Below are 21,330 nucleotides of genomic sequence, written 5' to 3'. Positions count from 1 at the left end.
CACTTGGTCCTAATGGCTTTGACATAACATTTTAAAGGCTAGAGAAAGGTTACCAAAAGGCAACTTTGAGGAGAGCTAGAGTATTGTTTTCAGTAGAACTATGGGGAAGTCTGAATCATCTTCAAACTTTTTAATGTCTTCTTTGTTTTATGGCGAAATACTTTATAACAACTTGTCACGAAATCTGGATATTGTTGAAGATGCTTTATTACAGGATTTTTAAAACTTTTTTTTAATTTTCCATTGTTTTGCGCCCTCTAAGGATCTTAAAGACGTTAGTATCTTTTTTATTATTTGTCTTGTGATCCATGCTCTTAGGCTTTCAAATTTCAGTTTCATTTGTGGGTCAAGATATGAAAATACTCAATCCATAAATAATATTTTAAGTGTTATGAAACTGTTACATTTTAATTCTAAAGTAATTTATATATACCGGGTTATAATTGGGAAGGTTTAAATTATTTGTAATTGGAAATACTTTTTAATTTCCTACATTAAGATACTTTATCATAACTTTTCTATTTTATGAATGACTGATTTTGGACTAAATGAAGTTAATAGGAAAAAAATTGACCGAATTAAAACTAATCAGTGCCAAAAAAAAGATCTTAACATAATTTAACGCAAATGGATTGTGGTAGAACATCCAATACCTTTCCAGATTAAAGTTCCTTCTGAAATAAAAGCGAAAGTCACCACACCCCATATTTCAAATTATCAAAAAATGACAAGATAGAACATTTCAGATTGCCAGTTCACCGCCATATTTATGTCCTGTGACCCTTTATATTTCCACGGCATAGAAAGCGCTCATATAGATGAAAAATAAGATGAAAAGTTAAATGGTCCATTGCATTTTATATGCATGCTTTAAAAGACAATCTTTTAAAAATCTTTGCGACTGAAATCATCTGAAGTGTGAAATTTAAAACCTGGAAGCAAAAATTGACATTCGTTTGTTAAATCTGATAAAGATTACGCAGACAGTTTGTGCGATATGAAGTTTATATTTCCCTTTATGAGTTTTATACAAAATGTTTTGAAACTTAACTCCACTGACGCATTACTTTTCTGAAGAATTTGCTATCTACCTTTTCATAGTTTACCCTCCGATGTATATTTAACATTTCAAATCATATTCAATACAACTTTTTTTTACATACCATCTAAGTTAAACATTTTCGTATGTTTAATTTCTCCTTTTATTAAATATACCTCATTTATCACGTTAACGCATGCGCGCCAGGATATAGATCATGCATTCCATCTTTGAGAATTCTTACAAAATGGTAATCTAGTTTAAATTTTCTACTATTTAAATTTATGAAAAAAGACAGGAGTCGAAAATATGCAGATATTTACCTATAAACAGGTAGGAACGCTGATTGATGTATGTCACACTTGCGTTTAGAAATCTCCGTCTGCATAACCGAGACAAATTGTGTCATAGTCCATTCTTCTTCTGCGACGTGTTTCTGCATCCGAATTCACTGAATGTCCAGCGTTTAACACTTTAAAAATCACGGATTCCTTGACCACATCCCTCGGCGGATTAAATAGTACCGTGAGCTGACTTAATGAAGGACATCAGATTTACATATTTTTCTCTCTTGACCTGGTTTCCCGCCCTGGACAAACTGCACTTTTTCGTCAAATTCTTTCAAAAACAGGTATTGTTTACAGGTTATTCTACTTTCTGGTTACCATCCCCGTTCGTGAATCCATCCTCTTTCGCAACTAGTGTTAATCTGATGTGCTATTTCCTATTAACATTCAGTGTTATGCAAAATTTTTGTGAGTGCAATTCAGATTTCACATTTGCAATTGTAATGAAGCAAGGGCTTTCTATCATTTCGACGTGAAACTGTATTAATATTTTACACAGAATACACTAATCAATGGCGATTTTCCTGAGACGTTTAAGAATAAGCGGAAGGATACTCTCCCTACATTCCTCTTCTATATACTTTGATTTCTAATGGTGATCATATGCAAAAAAGAGTAGAAAGAAAACTTCTCATTTGCAAACCAGATTTGATCAAATAAGTCATGCTACACAATTTATAGGGTAAGAAGAACGATGGAAGTATAACTTACAGTTATGTTCTTATTATGAAGGAACAAGCATGCAGAAAAAACTTTAGATTCAAAGCTTTGATGTAAAGTTTAATAGGTCTATAAAATTTAATACAGTTCTTCCTATACTTCTGGATAAGGATAAATAGACAAGAAAAGTGTTTTTGCTTTACAGAAAGATAAATTCATCCAAATTGAAATGATTTTTTTTTTTTTTGTATAGTGTGTAAAAAGGAAAAAAAGAAATAATCGTTTGTTTGGTAAGCAGGATTTATGAAATTGTATATTTGAATAAAAGTATTTTTAAAAATCATAACACACTTGTGCACATGGATTTTATATAAAAGCATCTACATGCGAATATCAATCGAATGTTACTTTTTACAGTTGATCTAGTTACAAAAAGTCACAAGCTGCTTAATGTACATTATCGAATATTAATTGAAAAGAGTGCAATATAACAACATCTTTTGAAATTATGTTTTATTCAGAAGGTTAAAATGAGAATTCATTATACATTATATTCATTTTATTCACTAATTGCAATTTTTAGGTATCAACTTTGTACGTATTTTTCTCTGCTTGGCAAAGTTTTATTTTCTACGTTTTGAAAATTGTGTGCAATTTGAATTTTCAATATAGATTTAAAAGTTTGTCATACATATACCCTTGACAGATATTAAGACAATACAAGCAAAGTACTTCTTTTATAAGTCTTTTAAGTTTTATAAGTTTTGGGGAATTCTGAGTACTCTTTTACTACATTTATCATAGTTAACACTAAAAATTAATGCATATTCTATTTTTAAAAAACCCTATAACAAGGAAAGTTACAGGATATTTGCTGCATTACAATACCAAAATTATGTAATTTTCAACAATTTAAAGCCTTGCAGTAGGCAGCATTGTTCTTCGAATAATATCAGTTCCCTTGATTTTCTGTTAAACTTCATAACATAATTACTTCGTGTCACATAGAATTAAGGATGTGTAGAGCGATTTGAGGACTTGTTTGCAATTTTACACGGCCTATAGGGGCAATTCAGCATCGAACCCTTGTCAACTAATTTATCTCTTACATCGTTGCCAACGAAAGGGGAAAATTGAGAAAATACTTAAAGCCTCCCATCTGCCACAATCTAAGTCCGACTTGTCATTCATTAAATATTTCTTAGATGGCACTTAACACGAATAAGTGAAATTAGAACTTAATGTCGATCTTGGGGCGGTTTGTAAAACGCAGCTTCCATGTTTAGTTGAGCGTTCTGTGGTTGGTAATTCTGATTTATGCAACAGAAGAAGTTGCTCTGGGCTTTGTATGACAATAGCTCCACTGATGTAATAACTAGCTATTAAGTCATTTTACTCTTATCCAGGGAGCTAAACGACTTTCAGACTTTACCTAATCTGTACACGTTGCATCGTTTATGTCACAATTGTTTGTAAATAATAAAATTGTGGTGGATGATTCATTGTTCTGGTGCATTTTAGAACGTTTCTCTGCAAGGTATTCTGCAATTTACAAGTTCTTCTTCCTATTAAAACTTAACATTAACCAAGAACAAACTCGTTATTTCCTTTATGTAGGCAAGTCTTTGGTCAAAGATGGCTAGCAAAAAAGAACAGACCCTGAGTAAGAGGAAATGACTACAGCAAAGATGTTCTTTTTTTCTTTTGAAAAACAATTTTAAGATGGGTCAATTTGAAACATTTTCAAGTTTTCAATTTGAATTCAGTCATTTCCTGCAGGTGAAAGTTGTTCATGTTTTGGGTTTAAAAATTGGATCAAACATGATCTCACAATTGTAGATACACATGTAAGACAAATGTAGTTATATCAGTGTTACTACATCTAGCAATCTGGGGGTATGCCTTTAAGAGTCTATAATGCTTATACATGTTAGAGGTCTTGAATCTTTGAAGGAATATACATGTAACTTATTAACTTTGATTAAATGATGGAATTTCTTTGCAGTACTTCATTTTTAAGTTTCCCAAATGTCTTGTACATCATATTCGTTTACAAGGTAAATAGTCACATTTTAATTTCAAACTTTAAGTACTATTCAAAATAATTGCTTAACGCTTTTGCTTTATGTTGTTAATTATATTTGCTCAAATTTACTGTCTGTTGTCTATTTAGAAACTGTCTGATTAAAACCAGATCAAGTTCTTTTTTCATCCATTGGCTTAAGCAGTACTTGTCGAGGAATGCAATTATTTGTTCATAGAAAAAGCTCAATTTTTAAAATCCTTTATAGCTTTGCCTGAAATGTAGACGTATATATTATGAATGTTATGGATTTCACACCACCACATTCATTGAAATTATGCTTATTTATTCTAACCCCGTGAGAATATTTTCCACACTTGAATTAACAAGCAGTTATATATGCAGCAGACGACCTCATTGCTCCCCATGAATGATATAAAAAACAAATTTACATACTATACATACAAAAGCCATTCGATATCGTAAACATTACACGCGCGCCTTCCAACACAAAAAAGAGGATCCGACAACAGCAGTAATATATAAAGCAAAAATCGCATGAAGAGCGCCGTGTTAAGCTGTCTTTTTATTATGGAAATAAGTCATTGTAAAAGTTTCATATTTATGAATGAAAATCCTTAATATGGTTTTTCCAATTGTAGAGTAATTAACACAGCAAAGCAAGACCAATGCGAAGAGGATAAGAAGCGTACACAAGAATAAGACAAGTCTGGTCATGTCATTGTGATATTAGACACTAAAAACGTTTTAACAAAAACCCTCCAAAATAAGAGAATGCTGTATTAAAGGAGATGGGTCTCCTTCTTAAATTTATAGGCAGTTTCAATCAACCTTATGCAGGTGTTTACCTGACTAGCTTTTACGACTAGATTCCTTCATCATTTATATCATATACTTAAACAATAGAATGAAATATATGCCGTGCCGGTAACCGTATTATTGTGTTACGGGATATCTGATGTTATTTAGGTGTCACCATTAAACACATCATTAAGATGGCTTCTGTGGTCTTGTGATTGAAATGTTCCGGGTGTATTAATTACCTGCAAACAGGATTGTAAGTTTATATTAAATGAATTTTGTCCTGGTTAGTATTTTGGCAACGATCTCCAAAATTGCTATAAACTTGCCAACATATAAGTTGGAGGGTGTTGCAACAACTACACCATTAAAGCAAATTCCTACTCTTAGAAAATGTATTTGTTTATAATTCATAGTTTTTTTTTCCACTGTATAAGAAAGAAAGTGGAAATCTTGTCCTTTATTTGTACGCCAAAAATTCGCTGTGAATAATTCCTGAATTTTATTTATCTTTTTTTTTATTTTTTGAAGACCGATTTCATTTTTTTCTTTAATCGTTCAGTGATTTAACAAATGAAAGCAAATATAATTGTAAATTTATTTCATTTGACGTGTTTGTTAGAAAGAGCCGTACCGACATGCCTTATAACACTTCGTTGCCTATCGTAATCCATCACTAAGTATGGTTTGCCTTATAAAGCTAGGCGTGGATAAATGTGAACACTTTTACTCAAAAGGTGCAGTTACTTCAAGAATTCCTCTCTTCTTTTTGTTAAAAAAACCTAACACAAGTACTTTAAAACCTAGATGCACATTTGCTGTTCTTATAATGTTAATTCAAATGATCTCTTTTACATATACACAATTTTCTTGAGAGTTTGTTTAAATCTTGAATCTATTTGAATTGTTAATAAAATTGTTTTCTTTTTGTAAACTTTCTTTTGTCTAATTTACCAAAAAATCTGAAATGAAATCGATTGTGTTGTCTGTTACTTTTTTTTTTCAAAAGAATTGTTTTTAGGATTGCTGTATAAAGATATCTTTTATCTTGAAGCGTTAAATTCTGCATCTTCTACATCTTAAAGCTTTCATTTAAAAGTTATGTGCAAAGAAACAAAAAAATTTACAGCAACACCTTGTATGCTTTGAAAGAATATAAGTTTTAGGACAAAAATTGTTTAAACATTATATCACTGGCATTTGTTATTTTTGGGTCTTGTTTTTCACAATATACCCAGCATCGATGAGGTTTTAAAGCTCTTTAATTTGATTAACTTTTGCTATATTTGTCTCGTCTTTTTTTTTCAAGCTAAAAAATATCTTTTTGATAAATTTGACACATAGACAATAAAAATAAAATTTATAGAAAGTGCTATGAAGACAGGACAATCTTTCATAGTACAAATTAAGGCACAGATCGTGAACTAAAGTGGATCACTTAATCATGTTTATCATTTCTGCCAACCACGTGTTGATTAAAACTTAAGTATTTTCTTAATATGACATATAGTCTTTGTACAGAAATTGTTATAATTGTGTATTTCAAATTGCGCCCATACACCTATATTTGTCACTGGTTTTTCTTCTTGTTGCATTAAGGAAAGAATGATTTTCTTTAAAAGTTCATTGTTTGAGAGATAAATGCATTTTCACAAGAGAGAACGTTGAACTTAAATGCACTAAACATTCGTTTTTGGTTACTCTTTAAAGACATTACTCTAATTAAATGCAGTTGATTTTGTTAAACATATGCATTAATTTGCAACATGTAATTGTACAAATGCAAAAAAATACATGCATAAAAGACATTTCATTCTTAAGTATTACATGCTGTTGGAACTATCATTAAAACAGCAAAACATCAAATAATTTGTAACTTGATAAAAAACTTTAAAAAATATATCATACATCTGAAAATTTGTACATGTACTTCACTTTTTATTGGACAATTTTTACTAAGTCATCACTATTTCAATAAATCTTCGTTCAGTTAATCGAACCCCATTTTGTTGATCCAACAATAGGTGAAGCGCCTTGTTGTAGAGTCTCGGAAACATAAGTCACAATGTGGTTTTTGTAAAACTCCTCAAAACTGAACAAAAGTATAAACTTTTTGACATTTACGCAACATAAATTCATAATTTTTAAGAGCAGAGACACATGCTTGACTGAGTTTGGCTAGTAAACATATTTTGATGTTCTTGCAAAAAAGTAATATCGACAAAAATATATAGGAGGTACTTCTGGAATAAAAACATCCAAAAGACAAAAATACAAATGAAGCGCCATCTTTTATTTTTTTAATAAAAAAATTAAAGAATAGAACACTTTAACACCAATGGAAGTCAAAAAATTAAAGCACATTGACTTAGGCACACGTTTTCACAGGAAAGTGAAATTAAAAAGGGGAGGCCAGGCGTAAATTGGCCGAAAATCTTAGCTGTTTCTGCAAATTTGTTGAGAGGAGGCAACACACCCACTACGGGATTCACAAGTCTCTACACTTGTAGTCCAGGTTGCATTAAAAATGACGAATGACAGCAACTTTAAATATATATCAAAACTTGAGATGCAATTACCAGGAAATTGTGGTATGTTAAACATTTTTGCCTTAAATAAATGAAAACTTCAGATTTTTTTTAAATGGTCCATCAAGGTTTATGTAATATTGTGACAAAACAAATGGGAGATGCGTTAATTTTATTGTTCGTATTTCTTGACAAGGCAAGTATTTATGTCAAAGAAAAAGATGTGGTAAGAGTTTTTTTTGTCTGTCTTTGGTTATATGAATAATACCAGTATTCTCGAGAAAGACGTTAAACAACATACAATCAACCAGTATCTAATAATATTTTTAGGAGGCTTTTACAACCATTACACCCTGAAACTGTTCCTACCATTTTTTTTTCAGAAAAAACACAAGGTATATTGAAAATGAAAATTTGTAATTTGGAAGAAAGAACATTCTAAAATGTGGAATTTTTATTTGTTAAATCAAAACATTGGCAAACATTTATGGCAAATATTATTGTCATATAAACACTTTTGTACCAAATCAAAGTTTTTGTTTCGTATTTCAAACTTATTATAACCTCTTTTGTACCAAATCAGAGGTTTTTTTTTCGTATTTTCAAAACTGGAATTTAATTTCATTGCTGTATAATAAGCACACCTGAATTATGGTTATAATAAATTATTTTCTTTTTTCCGAATAAGCTAATAAGACATTGCACTTCATGGATCAGCTTTTTCCCCATTTGAATGCAACAAAAACAGGGTGCATGTACTTTGTCTGTACTTCGTAACCTCTCCTTTATTTATATACGGATTCTAAATTAAAGTATAACATTTTGAAGGTCATACATAATTAACCATTAAAGGTCAAGAAAATTTAAATGTAGTAAATCTCAGATATGCTTAATGCAACGGAATAAGTGACAAATAGTCAATATTTTACCATAGATGTCGATTTGACTTGCTTAAGTCTTTATTCACACATTTGATTATGGGAGAATAGAAAATGGTCGCTTTTTGCAAAGGATCTCTTAATGTTGTCCTTTATTATCAAGAGTTATATTCACAGCTATAAAGATTACGTAGATACGATTATGCTCTTTTTTCATTAAAGTTTTGTTATGAAAAGATATTCTTTTAATGGCTTGGTTCATTAGTTGTTTAATGGTGCATTGCTTCGAAACTTCTCACATAACGCGTTAACTCCAAATAAACATGGCGAGCCACCTCTGTTGATGTTTATAGATCAAAATAATAGATAAACTTTACAGCACCGAATTTATTGCCGGGTGTAACTTCAAACAATAACTTCCATAACAAACTTTACCAAATCTTAGCAACTCGCAGCCATTATTCATTTTTCCCTAACTTTTTCTAGTGTGTATTTTTATTGCAGAGGTCAAAAAAGATATTAATACAGATTAATTTTTAAAAATTTCATAAAGAAAACATTTCTTTTTATTGGACACATATGCTAGAGTTAAATACAATACTTTATTGATATTCCACTCTCATATTACAAAGGTTTTAACAATGAATGCAACGATGACGACGCATTTCTCAGACTGTTTGTAATACGAGCAGTTGTGGTGTCCAATGAAAGCAAACAGTAGTATGCATGTGGTTGAAAATATAATCCTGCTGTTTCATATTTCCTTTTTCAAGCAGGCAATATCGATGTACAATAAATATCAATCCATTAAATATCCATGACAATAACATTTATATATCTATTTCAATGTACATTTTGATAGACATTATCTTGTAAAGAAATATTATTGAATTCAAACGCTTACAGGAAATTTCCTCTGTTCATCTTAGTAAATAGAAGATACAAGATATTTGGAAACAAATGGTTCCTCCATTTTCATGATTTATGAATTCATTTAAAGGTCTGTTCTGCCAAAGATTCCATATTTGCAATTTAGGAGACAAGTTCAGGATTTCTGCTCTCGAAGAGTCGTGACAAAAATGTCCCACGTGACTTACCAGTGCCATTTTGTGCTGGGTAGGATATGACTTCCTGTTTTCTGATTGGACCATGTATTAATCATCTTGTCAATTTGAAATAACAGTGAAATATTGCTTATTTGAAAAGTTTAACATTCTTACTACTATTTTCAATAGTAAAGCAATAGTTTCAGTTCTGCCAAAATTTGCGCTAGTGTTGAAGTAAATATTTGATGAAATAAAATCCAACATTCGTTTTGATTAACATTTTACAAATACCTGGTAAATAAAAACATGAACATAAGTATATGTAAAATTTATGCATTTAAACAACACTCACACTTTAACTCTATATTATATATGTATCAAAACAAATCTTATTTAAACTTGACAAAATTCAAACTTTTATCCATAAATAACAGCTACACGTTCTCTGACGTATGTAAATTCTATGTAGATATATTTTAACGCTGCGAACTTGTTCATAATCTAAGTATTTCAATTTCAAGAAATATTTTTTTTTCCTTGCATTTGATCTGTAATTCGTTGCATATCCAAAATTACTTTGAAAATCGCTTTCAAATTAAAATGGTTCGAGTTTTTTTGTACATAAAACCAAGTTAATTTGAGGGAATATGCAAAATGTATAAACATAATTTTTTATTTCTTACGAAATACTTTTGAGCACTAAGATTATGCTTACGTTTCTCGGAAATGTTAGACATGGATTTTTAAAAATTTGATTACAGCTCAGCTGTTCTTTCGATCAAGATTTTTACACATATAATATAAATGATTTACTTTTAAATATTTTTTAATTTTCATTGGCAATTACAATTTTTCAAATACATTATTATTTTTTAAAAAATCTAATAAATACTATTCCTTCCCCATTCAAATAATTGAAAAGAATCATTGATGGATTAAAATTTACAGTTTAAAGGAAATAAATACACATGGTAATAATTATAATTAGCGAAAAGTGATATATGATATAAACATTTGGCAACAAAATGTCCATATGAAGATTTTTTTTTCTTACAAATATTGCAAAAATACCACACAAAACGCTTTAAAAGAGGTCAGCCAAAGAGACAGAAGAAAACAAGAAGCAGGGCAAATTATGTTAAATTGATGCTGCATTTTTGACGTGCGATTGGTGGAATTGCATCTATTTGTTTGTTTTTTTTCAGATTGGTAAAGCATTTAAAACAAGAACAACTCTATTTGGAAATTGTGTGAAAATTGCATGTTGAGTAATGTACCAAACATTATCATGAGATCTATGATTAATTGTAAGTTTAAGAAAAAAAGTGTTTGTTTACATTATATAGGGCTCACGGCGGGCGTAACCGGTCAATAGGGGCCTACTGGGCACCTGGTATTACCCCAAGAATTTCCAGGGGTTCGCGCTATATGAGTTTGTCACTTATTTGTTTTGTTTATGAAGTTTTTGAGATCGATGACTGTCCGTTTTCTTCACTTTTTATACTTACTTAAAATAGAATAAAAAGCTTTATATAGGTAAATTTTAGTGGAAGAATGTTCTCCCACGCGGTTGTGGGTGTTAACTTTGTCACTGTGCAAATTAGATGCACACATATTAATTTTATTTGTAATCAGCACCTGTTAAATTCATGTCTCAAGTGGTGACAACTTAAACAAACTGTTATGTATTTCTTCTTCTCGCATATTGTGACTTGCATAATTATCAATTGAAATTCAGAAAAAATAATTGTTTCATGTATATTCATTGAAGATATTTATTAAACATAGTATTCACCTCATATCGGCAGCATTATATTTTTTCCTGCTGATTTCATATTTCAGAGTAGTAAAAGTTATTATGTAATTTGAGAACTGTAATAAATTTCAGCTGGAAGAGCACCTGCTAAAATTTGGAGCAGTTGCTAGGTAAAATTGCAATTTACGAAATAAAGTTAGCATATTCTCGTGAAAGTAAATTAGAGCCATAACGCATTTGAAATATGCTTGTTTGAAACTGCACATGACTTGAAATTCTCCAGTCTTTTCAAATTTCAAATTTTGAAAAGGTTTCAATCAGATGAACACCAAAATCTTTCTCTACCAAAAATTCTTTTGAATTAGCATTCAGAGTGTGTGGAAATTATTTAAGGTATTATTGAGAATTCATCATAAATAATTTTCAAAAATTCATTAATCTGTGATAAATACGAATATGTCAACCATTTAAAGGAGATACATGCTGAAAACTTTTAAACGGACTTTGGATTGAAACATATGGAGATAACGAACAGTGTTCAAGATCAAAACTTCATAAAACAATACAATAGGAGCAGAGCAAAAACGGACCTCCAAAACATCAGAAGTGGGATCAGGTGCCATGGAGGAGTTGGCATACCCTGCCGACCGGTCACACCCGCCGTGTGTGCTCATTGTCATGATTTGATCGATTGATTGACTGATTATATGTTGTTTAACGTCCCTCTCGAGAATTCTTCACTCATATGGAGACGCCACCACATGCCGGTGGAGAGCTGCAAACTTTGTCCTATCCTCGGCACTCAAGGGCCATTGAGCAGTGAGGGATCTTTTTCGTGCCAGCACCTACTGCGACACGGGACCTCGGCTTTATGCGAAGGACCGGTCTCCACTTTCCACAATGGGATTCGAACCTGCGACGTAAGGATCAGCTCCTTGCTTCGCGACTCTAGAGTAGACCACTGCGCGACGCGGGCGATTGTCATGATTTGAACTTTTATGTACTAAATTACAACAATTGCATTGTCTCCAAATTCAAAACAGGAAATTTTTTATGGCATAGATTTCATTGTAAAATGTTATCATTATTTATTTTACCTAAACATATGAATTCATATAAAATCGAAACTTCACTTTCTGTAATGAAAAAAAAAATCAATCGACTTATATACTGTGGTGTTGATGAATCAAGAAGATTAGCAGTCTCGTTTGAGTCATCATTTCGTAAATTCTATGTTCGATATACAATGAACTTGTCAGCAAATACATTTTTTCATAGAGTCAAATGCTGACTGACGTTTTTTCGTACTAATTATTAGTCCGTTGTTTACAGACTGAATTGACAACGGTTTTTCCGTTATATCTCGATCATGACAAGGAGCACACGACGGGTGTGACCGGTAGGCAGGGCATGCTCACTCCCCCATGGCACCTGATCCCACCTCTGATGTTTTGGAGGTCCGTTCTGCTCTGCTCCTATTCTATTTTAATTAATTGACTTTGAGCTTGAATACTGTTCGTTATCTGTATATACTTTCACACTTTCGAAAAATTGAACAAAGGGTAGTTTTATTCAAATCAAATGATTTATTATTAAAACAAAATACATACAATATATTAAAGATTTTGCTTCTAGTATTTTATTCTTTCTTAATCAACTTATGTTAAACAAATAGCCATATAAGATAACCAAATTGAGGGATAGATAAAGTAGCGTTAAAACTAACAAAGCTTGAATATCACAGCGACGGCATAAAGTCTTGGCTTGTGATTTGAATTTCCGTAATGGAATTCATTTAATCTGCAATTATCTCAGGTCATAAAATTGTCAGTTTTGATTTTTTTAAGGAAGATATTTGTAGATAAAGGAAGTTTTTTTCTTACTACCAATCAAAGTACAATTTTACAATTTTGAAAAGTAGGACGGATGGAATAGGATAATGTTGAATTCAAATGGTTTCCATAATTGCACAAACAAAACATCTTAGTAATGATTTAAACAAATCTTTAGAATATTGTAGGCTTAAAATAAAGAATACTGTCTTTCCACTTTTATTTAATTGATAAAAATATATTCAAAACACCTATTTTTCTACTTTAATTTCTTAAGTTCTATGGTCCATACAATGACCTAGATAGCAAATACATGTATAAGTTATCATTGAGTCAAATGCTGACTGACGTTTTTCATACTAATTGTTAGTCCATTATTTATACACTGAATTGAAGACGGATTTTTACGTTACATCCCGATCATGACAAGGAGCACACGGCGGATGTGACCGTTCGGCAGGGCATGCTCACTCCTCAATGGCACCTGATCCCACCTCTGATATTTTGGAGGTCCGTGTTTGCTCTGCTCCTAGTTTGTACTGTTTTATGGACTTTTGATCTGGAATTCTTTTCTTTATCTTTCTATGTTTCTTTAATTAGAAAAACGTTGGAAGAGAGTACTCTTACTTGCAAGAAACTGTACAGGACCGACCAGAACTTATTTTTATCCAGACCGAAATAGTGGTTTCAAAACGTTTTCTCTTTAAAAAAAAATAATAGTAAAAATTAATCACTGTATGTTTATATGTGTATATACATGACTGTGTAGTTATTGTTTAACTTGTAACAATTTTAAACTTTAATACTTTACAAAATAGAAAATATAAATATAAATACTTTGATTAGCCGGAAAAGGTTTAAGGGTATGCAACTTTATTGAACATGCATTGAAAAAATCATCGACAAAAATTCAAGGTTAAACCACCCTTGCATTTGAAAAGACTGCAAAATTTCAAATCATGTGCAGTTTCAATTATTAAATAGATGCTTAAAGCCATCTTGGGATTGAAGTATAATTAACCAGAAATGCACCAGGGTGCAACTTAATAAAATTACCAAGAAATGGATATAATCTAACCCTTAATAATCGAGAGAGTTAATATTTATCATGATTTCCGACATTAAAGAGGCATAAAAATTAAGTTATCACGAACTCTGACTTGATTAATCTCAATAGATTTCCCTATGATGTATTACAATGTTTTCATTTTTTCCTGTGCATGGTGAATTTAAAAACTATTATTTTATATACATGTAGATGAGTTTAAGAATGCACCACATTAACGATTTTCGACAAATAAATTATCATGAACACACATACTATATAATCATAATCATTATAATTTCGATATACCAGGTGTAAATGATCATGACTAGCATGTAAATAATGCTGATGAATGAGCCCTACTTCTTCTCACCTTAAAGAACGAAGGCACTAAAAATAAAAGATCAGTATTAAGACTAAATTTCTCCTGTTTTTAATAATTCAAATGATTATTATCTGTTAATTCAATCATATTGAGATGCTACCAACGATATAACTCCACAATTTATGTTAAATCTGATAACATTCTTTGAAGTTGCATGGCTTATTTTCCTTTTTTCATAAAACTGCAAGAACCATTTTGGGCACTTAAGATAGATATTTACTAATTCACGCATTAAATTTTATTGACTATCACTTATGCATGTTAACTGTTTTTGAATATACATTTCTTCAATAAATCTATACCCGTTGGGAGAGAGAGACCGATAGAGAAGTCACAAAATGCATTAGAAACCTGTTAATAATTAAGTATACATTATTCACAACTTAAATGTTTTAAGGTTTCTTCTGCAGCTCAGTCATAAAACAGATCTCCTATCAATTTATCATGAAACAATTCCAATTGATTGAGAAAGTCAAGGGTAAATTTTGATGTGAAGGTGCTCACTAAGTAATAAAACTAATACAGTTTATGTTAAAAGTAAGGAACACTTTAAATATTTAGTACATTTAACAAGTTTTTCTTTTATTTTTTTCTTCCAGTCGTTACCATGTGATGAATGAAGGACACTGCTGGATAAATTGCATATCGTATGTCATATCAACTCTACGACCTTATGTAAGCACTCAAAACCTTAGGTCCTCGTGCTGATACGAGACCAAAGAAACTGATATAAATATGAACAAGTGATATACATGTATAGAGATAACAAAGCAAAAATAAAGTTTTTAAAAAAGCCCTCCGAAACAGTACAAATCGTGAGTAGAGCAAAGAGGATCATATAAAACAGTGGTTAGGACAGGAACCATGAAGGAGTGATGAAAAGGGTGAAGACCTATAATCGATCAAAAACAATACTGTAACATGTAAACGATACAAATCTGATACAGTCACCTTGAAATTTCATAGTTTGGATCAGGTGCCTGGAAGGAGTAAGCATCACATCCGCCGTTAGCCCTTTAAATATACTGACCTTTCCGGTGTCAATGGATCATAAAACAAAGGCTTAAAAATCTGTATGAAACAAGTCATCCAAAATACAGCCCAATGATAGGTTATATTTGCCAACAAGGTCATTATAAGTATTGTTAAAATCCCGGTATCATCAATGCAATATATGGAGATAACGAATAGCATTCAATATCAGAAGTCCATCAAACAATATCAAATAGGAGCAGAGCAAACACGGACCTCAGAACATCGGAGGTGGGATCAGGTGCCATGGAGGAGTGAACATCCCCTGCCAACCGGTCACTCCCGCCGTGTGCTCCTTATCATGATCGGGAAATAACGGAAAAACCCGTCGTCAATTCAGTATATAAATAATGGAATAACAATCAGTACGAAAAACGCCAGTCAGCATTTGACTCAATGATTAAATGTATTTGCTGACAAGGTCATTGTATCGACCATAGAACTTACGAACTGACAACTTTAAACGAGAAAGGTGAAGTTCTTGTTTCACAAACTTGTTTGTCAATAATTTACCTCGTTTTAGAAATTGTTCATATGAAGAGCATGCTCTTGCACTGAAATACATAAACTATGTATGCAGGTGATGAAGGTAAATTGATGCATATTAACTAAGGGAAGTTGACGATAGAAAAGTTAATTTAAAGTCATCACGTTTATCATATAGCTTGGTTGTTAGATTACCTTTAAATGTCTCTTTCAAGTAAAATATCCAAGTATGAAACAGATGTGTCAGCCTCTGAGGTATCTTTTATCTCAAGGTCACCAGGATATATCGCACCGACTTAAGAATGGAAATTACTGTGAGTAGCCAGCTTTTGAGTAGCGAATAAGTTGATACAAATAAACATCATAATCATCGGATAAGAGAATATTTGTGCATGTGTAAGGAAAAGCTAACATGTCCACAAATTTAATTTCATTTGCCAGTATCGTCTATAGTCAGAAAAACATCCAAAATGAAACGGATGTTGCAGATTCTATCGTGTCTTTTAGTTCAAGACCACTGGAGTATATCGAGTTGACATACTAATGAAAATAACTATTTTTATTGATAACACATCGTCGATATATCTGAATGTCGAACCGAAGGCCACATCTAGTATTTCCTTCTTCTGGGGTAGAAGATTTGCACAAATTTTGCTTCATAGGAATATAAAGACATGGTCTCCAAAGAATAGATAAAAGCTGTCTCATAATATCAACTTTAGCATAAATGTATCTAATTGAAAAAAAGTAATTTTGTTAATGTCCGATCCAAAGTAGGGAAAGTTTAAAACTTTCATTTTTTTTAATTGAAGAAGCAGTTGTCAATATTACCGGTATATCAAAACGATATTTTTACAAGTCTCATCAAATGGAACAAAAACACATTGTTTATGTTGTAGTATTTCAAAGTTTTTGATTTTCTCCGACTTAGTGAAAACGGAAAAATAAATGGTAAGCATTTTGTCTTTTAAATTTTAAAGTTGCCTCTTAGATTTAAATGTTAGTACCGGTGACCCTAGCCGTGTGTTCTTTTACATGGTCGGGCAAACGGCGAAACAGTGTGCATATAATGGCCAACATCCTATTATGCCTATTATGAACAGCATGAGTCAGCATTTGACTTAATGATAAGTTTGCTGACAAGCTCATTGTAACTACTATAAGCCTTTTAATGAGATTCTTGATACCTTGTTACATTAACTTATTTGTCATCTTTTGTCATTTTTTCTCATTTCAAAAATATGACCGAAGATTAAGTTTTTGAGATAAACAGAAAGACAGACTGACAAATGAAAAAGATTAAATGCCCCCCTTACTTTAGTGCAAGCGATGGGCAGATAAGTATGCATAGTAATGACACTGTGAATTAAACAAACATGTTTGTAATGCAAATAACATAGCACAAAACAAACTTAATGAACGAGTACTTTAAAAAATACAAACAAATGCACAGGGACATTTGATAAAGTTGTTAACAACAAATAGAAATTGGTCAAATAACTTATCAATTAAGGACAGACGAGACCTTCCTCAATAATATATAAATTTTCCAAGATTTTGTCATTGAACAATTACTACTTTAACATGTTTACTCACAAAAAATAGGGGTACTTTACCAGGCATTTCTTCGATATAGCAGAGGATGGCATTTCTTATATAATCCTCTAGAGAAAAAACTTAATTTGCCAAAATCACATTTTTAGTGTTTCAAATTTTTTAAAAGCAATTAGAAACCGCTTTAGAAATCAGAAAGTAATTAAAATTTTGTATATTTTTCATACATTATGAAGATATACAAAACAGATATTTGGGGAACGTATCGTCTGACCTTAAATATATGACATATGTAGATATCTGAGAGTATACAAGTTCAAATTCCATTCAAACAATAAAGATCAGGAGCAGATCAAACACCATCCCCCAAAAAACATTAGAAGCGGGATCAGGTACCATGGAGGATTAAGCATCCCCTGCATACCGGTTACATCCGCCGTGTGTTCCTTGTCATAATCGGATAAACAGAAAAATCCGAAGAAATTACAGCGCATAAATAACGTTTATCAATATATGAAAAGCGTCAGTCGGCACTTGACATTGATTGTATTTGCTGATGAGATCATTGTATCGCCCATAGAAATTTCAAACGAGACTGTTGGAGTCCTTGTTACGTAAACTTGTTGGTTTATAAAATCTGAACACTTTGTGAGAATGAAACCTTATTTGCTTTTTATCGCACCATACAACATGCATCTTAATAATTTTATATTTAAAACAACCAAAAGTGCAACATTGATATAGGAACATTTTTATATTTTGAATCTATATTTCTATATATCAGAATTTGATACATTATATATCAAGTGAAGAAGGTATTTATCAGGCTACGTAACTTATAGCTACACGTCGGTTCTATTAAGTAGGTTGGTGACTGAAATTTATTTGACACAAGTCAGGGATGGTCTGCAGTAATTCTAACGTGTATCTGCAATAATTAAAAGCTAAAGAAGAGAAGAAAAATTAGCTGGTTTGCACCTCAGACATTTAATACGGAGCACACCTTGGAAAACCCTTCATGTTATCTGTTTAAATGGGTCAAAATGTGTCGCAATGTACTGCTATGTACTGCTAGATGTATTAATTAATAAAGAGAAAATATTACATGTTTAAATTCATACCATATGTCATATCAGCCCGAAAGGCCCATACCGACACAAGGGCTGAAGGCCGATTACAGATCTAACCGATAACCATCGCTCCGACCAAATGACAGGATAACCGAAAATTTACAGATTTATATGTATAGGGTAAAACAGTATTCTTAAAAACATTATCAACTGTAAATCGGTAATTTAGTAGTTTTCATTGTCATTGGCCATTTGCAAAATTATTTTGTTAAAAAACATTCTGATTGTACACACTAGTGCTCGGAAGTCGACATCAAAAAAATGCTTAAGTTTCTAATTGACAATATCCGTGTTGTTTTAGGAGATCAGGTCTTCCAACAATCCACTGGAATACCAATTGCTATTTTTGTATTCATATGAAGGAGAATTTGTGCAAAATCTTATGCGTGAAAAGAAGAAAATACTTGCTGTGGCCTTCAACTCGACATTTAGATATATCGACGACATACTGCAATTGTAATTTCCATTCTGATGTCGATACGATATATATTTCCGTTATTTCCCGATCACGACAAGGAGCACACGGCGGGTGTGACCAGTCGACAGGGGATACTCACTCCTCCATGGCACCTGATCCCACCTCTGATGTTTTGGAGGTCCGTGTTTGCTCTGCTCCTATTTTGTATTGTTTTATGGACTTTAAATCTTAAATACTGTTCATTATCTCCATATGTTTCATTGAAAGATTTTCATTTCATTACCGGAAGCTATACGTTTGAGTCCGCCAAAAAAGAATTTAAAAATTGAATGGTTAACAAAATATTTCTAACAATAATTTTGGAATTCGGGAGTTTTTACTTAGTAATCTGTTAAATATATATAAGTACTACATTAATATTCCAAAACAAATGCCTCCTTTCTTTTTCTGAAGTGATGCCAGGGGCTTACTCAAAATGACTGAAAGCATGTATTTTTAATTGTGCTAGCTGAAAATTCTCAAAATAAAGGTGAAGAAGAGTTGCAGATGAACTACATCGCGCATTGTCATGCCTGTATGTAGTGTATCATTGGAATCAATGACAGGTTCGTGGACCGAAAGTCCAAATGTTATTGCAATGCGCCAAGTTCAAGAAAATTTGACTTCAATGGATTTAAAATGCAGTCCCTTCAAAATTATAAATATTTATTGAATGATGTAAAATTAATCGCCCTCTATACGACCCCATCCTAGCTATTATTTTAACAGGCTTCATTATACACACGCTTTGGTTGGTTCCATACAAATCTGAAATATTATGATGGTTTAGCTGTTCCATAGAAGATTTTAATATATTTTTCCAATTAAAATCCATGTCAAATCTTGACTGGTCATAGTGTTACAAACCCTACCTCTGGGGTTCATGGTTTGAACAATTGTGAATTTTCACTTTGTCACTAAGCTTTCACATAAGTTGCTTTTTTTTCTCTAGAAGTTCTTGAGAAGAATGTTGCATAATAACACAGCCTTTAACAACGCCTTTTTTATATACATCTTCTCAATTATCTCCCCTTGCCATTTGGAAGCGTGGATGACTCACCATTCGATCGAATTTCAGACAGACAAACCAGAGATCTATAGATCCAAGCACTTTTTGTTTAAAAAGTAAAAAAGGGGTCGCACAATGGTAAATATATAATAAAGAATCTGCGAAAGTTTCCATAAATTTTATTCAGTGGTATGGGAGGAGTGCGGATAAAAGATGGGTACCCGAAAGCGTAACGGACGGACGGACATCCCGATCACTATATACCCTTTCACTTTCTAAGTGTGTGTGTGTGGGGGGGGGGGGGTATAAAAACATTGTTTTAGGCATGTTCGTCATTGTGTTCAAATGTGACTAGTCGCGTGTTTCAATCTAATTTGTCCTAAGTAAATTGTCGCTCAACACATGTCGCAACAATAAAATTCCAATTTTTGCTGTATTCTTTTGTTAATGGATTTGGTTTTAATTGATATCAAATTCAATTTTACCGTTTCTTTTGATTATGTGCGGAACTTATTGCTCAACAATTTTTTTTTTTTTTGCAAAAGATCTAAAAGGAAAGAAAAAATGCACTGATATGGTAGACAAACCACATCATTCTATTGAAAATCCTCGAGATACGTACAAAAAGGTTGAGATAATGCTTTTTTTTCCTCGTATTTTTTTCATGTTGCAATTTGGTAGTCATTAAATATAAATAATTAATGATAAGAAATTATCTTTTATTTTGAGTTTTTTACCTAAAAGAGATGTGGGTTGTTTGAATTCAACGTTTTTGAACCTGCTGAAAACTCCCAGATTTTCGAGGATTCCATTATTTAGAAGTAGCGGGCAGGGGGCTATGTACATCACAATAATATATAAAAACTCTGTTTGATACAAATTAAGAACTTTAAAATGTTTAGTGCCCAATAAGGCGACAGACCTAAGTAACATCTAGAGGAGTACAATTTTTTTCTCGCTCGATCAAATCAAGCTCGGCAATATGAGATGGGAGGACTTGGACGTTGATTTAATCTCCCCGTATAGTGGACAGATGCCAATGAAATACCAGCATCTTCATCGGGAGAGTGGAGAGGGGATTAATTGAATTAAAGACTCAATTGTTGATATTGAACGGTCAGACCAGGAGCGGAATAAAAGAAGCAACGTTAAAGTGGCTATTTTCTGTAGGAATACAATGGACGAGTCGTGTAAAAAGAAATCGACATTTCTTGCAGATACTTTCCTTTTGGGAAATAAAAGTCACGTCTGCGCACAATAGCTGTAGATTCCAAGTAATGATTTAATTTGTAAGTATTGGG

The 21,330-nt window shown here is 32.0% G+C and overlaps 1 long non-coding RNA gene across 1 annotated transcript in view; it reads right to left on the bottom strand.

The window, feature by feature from the left end:
* Positions 1-1,501, bottom strand: part of LOC134243413 (uncharacterized) — a 39,529-nt gene extending 38,028 nt beyond the window's left edge. The window contains exon 1 of the long non-coding RNA XR_009987025.1: positions 1,363-1,501. This is a non-coding gene — a long non-coding RNA (uncharacterized LOC134243413). The remainder of the gene's footprint in view (positions 1-1,362) is intronic.
* Positions 1,502-21,330: the final 19,829 nt, after the last annotated feature.

This window comes from Saccostrea cucullata, unplaced genomic scaffold (assembly GCF_032062105.1).
Source record: "Saccostrea cucullata isolate Sc308-1 unplaced genomic scaffold, CSIRO_AGI_Scuc_v1 ctg26, whole genome shotgun sequence".
NCBI classification, from domain to species: domain Eukaryota; kingdom Metazoa; phylum Mollusca; class Bivalvia; order Ostreida; family Ostreidae; genus Saccostrea; species Saccostrea cuccullata.
Note: the sequence above shows the minus strand (reverse complement) of the source record. Positions and strands in the feature narration are given on the sequence as shown.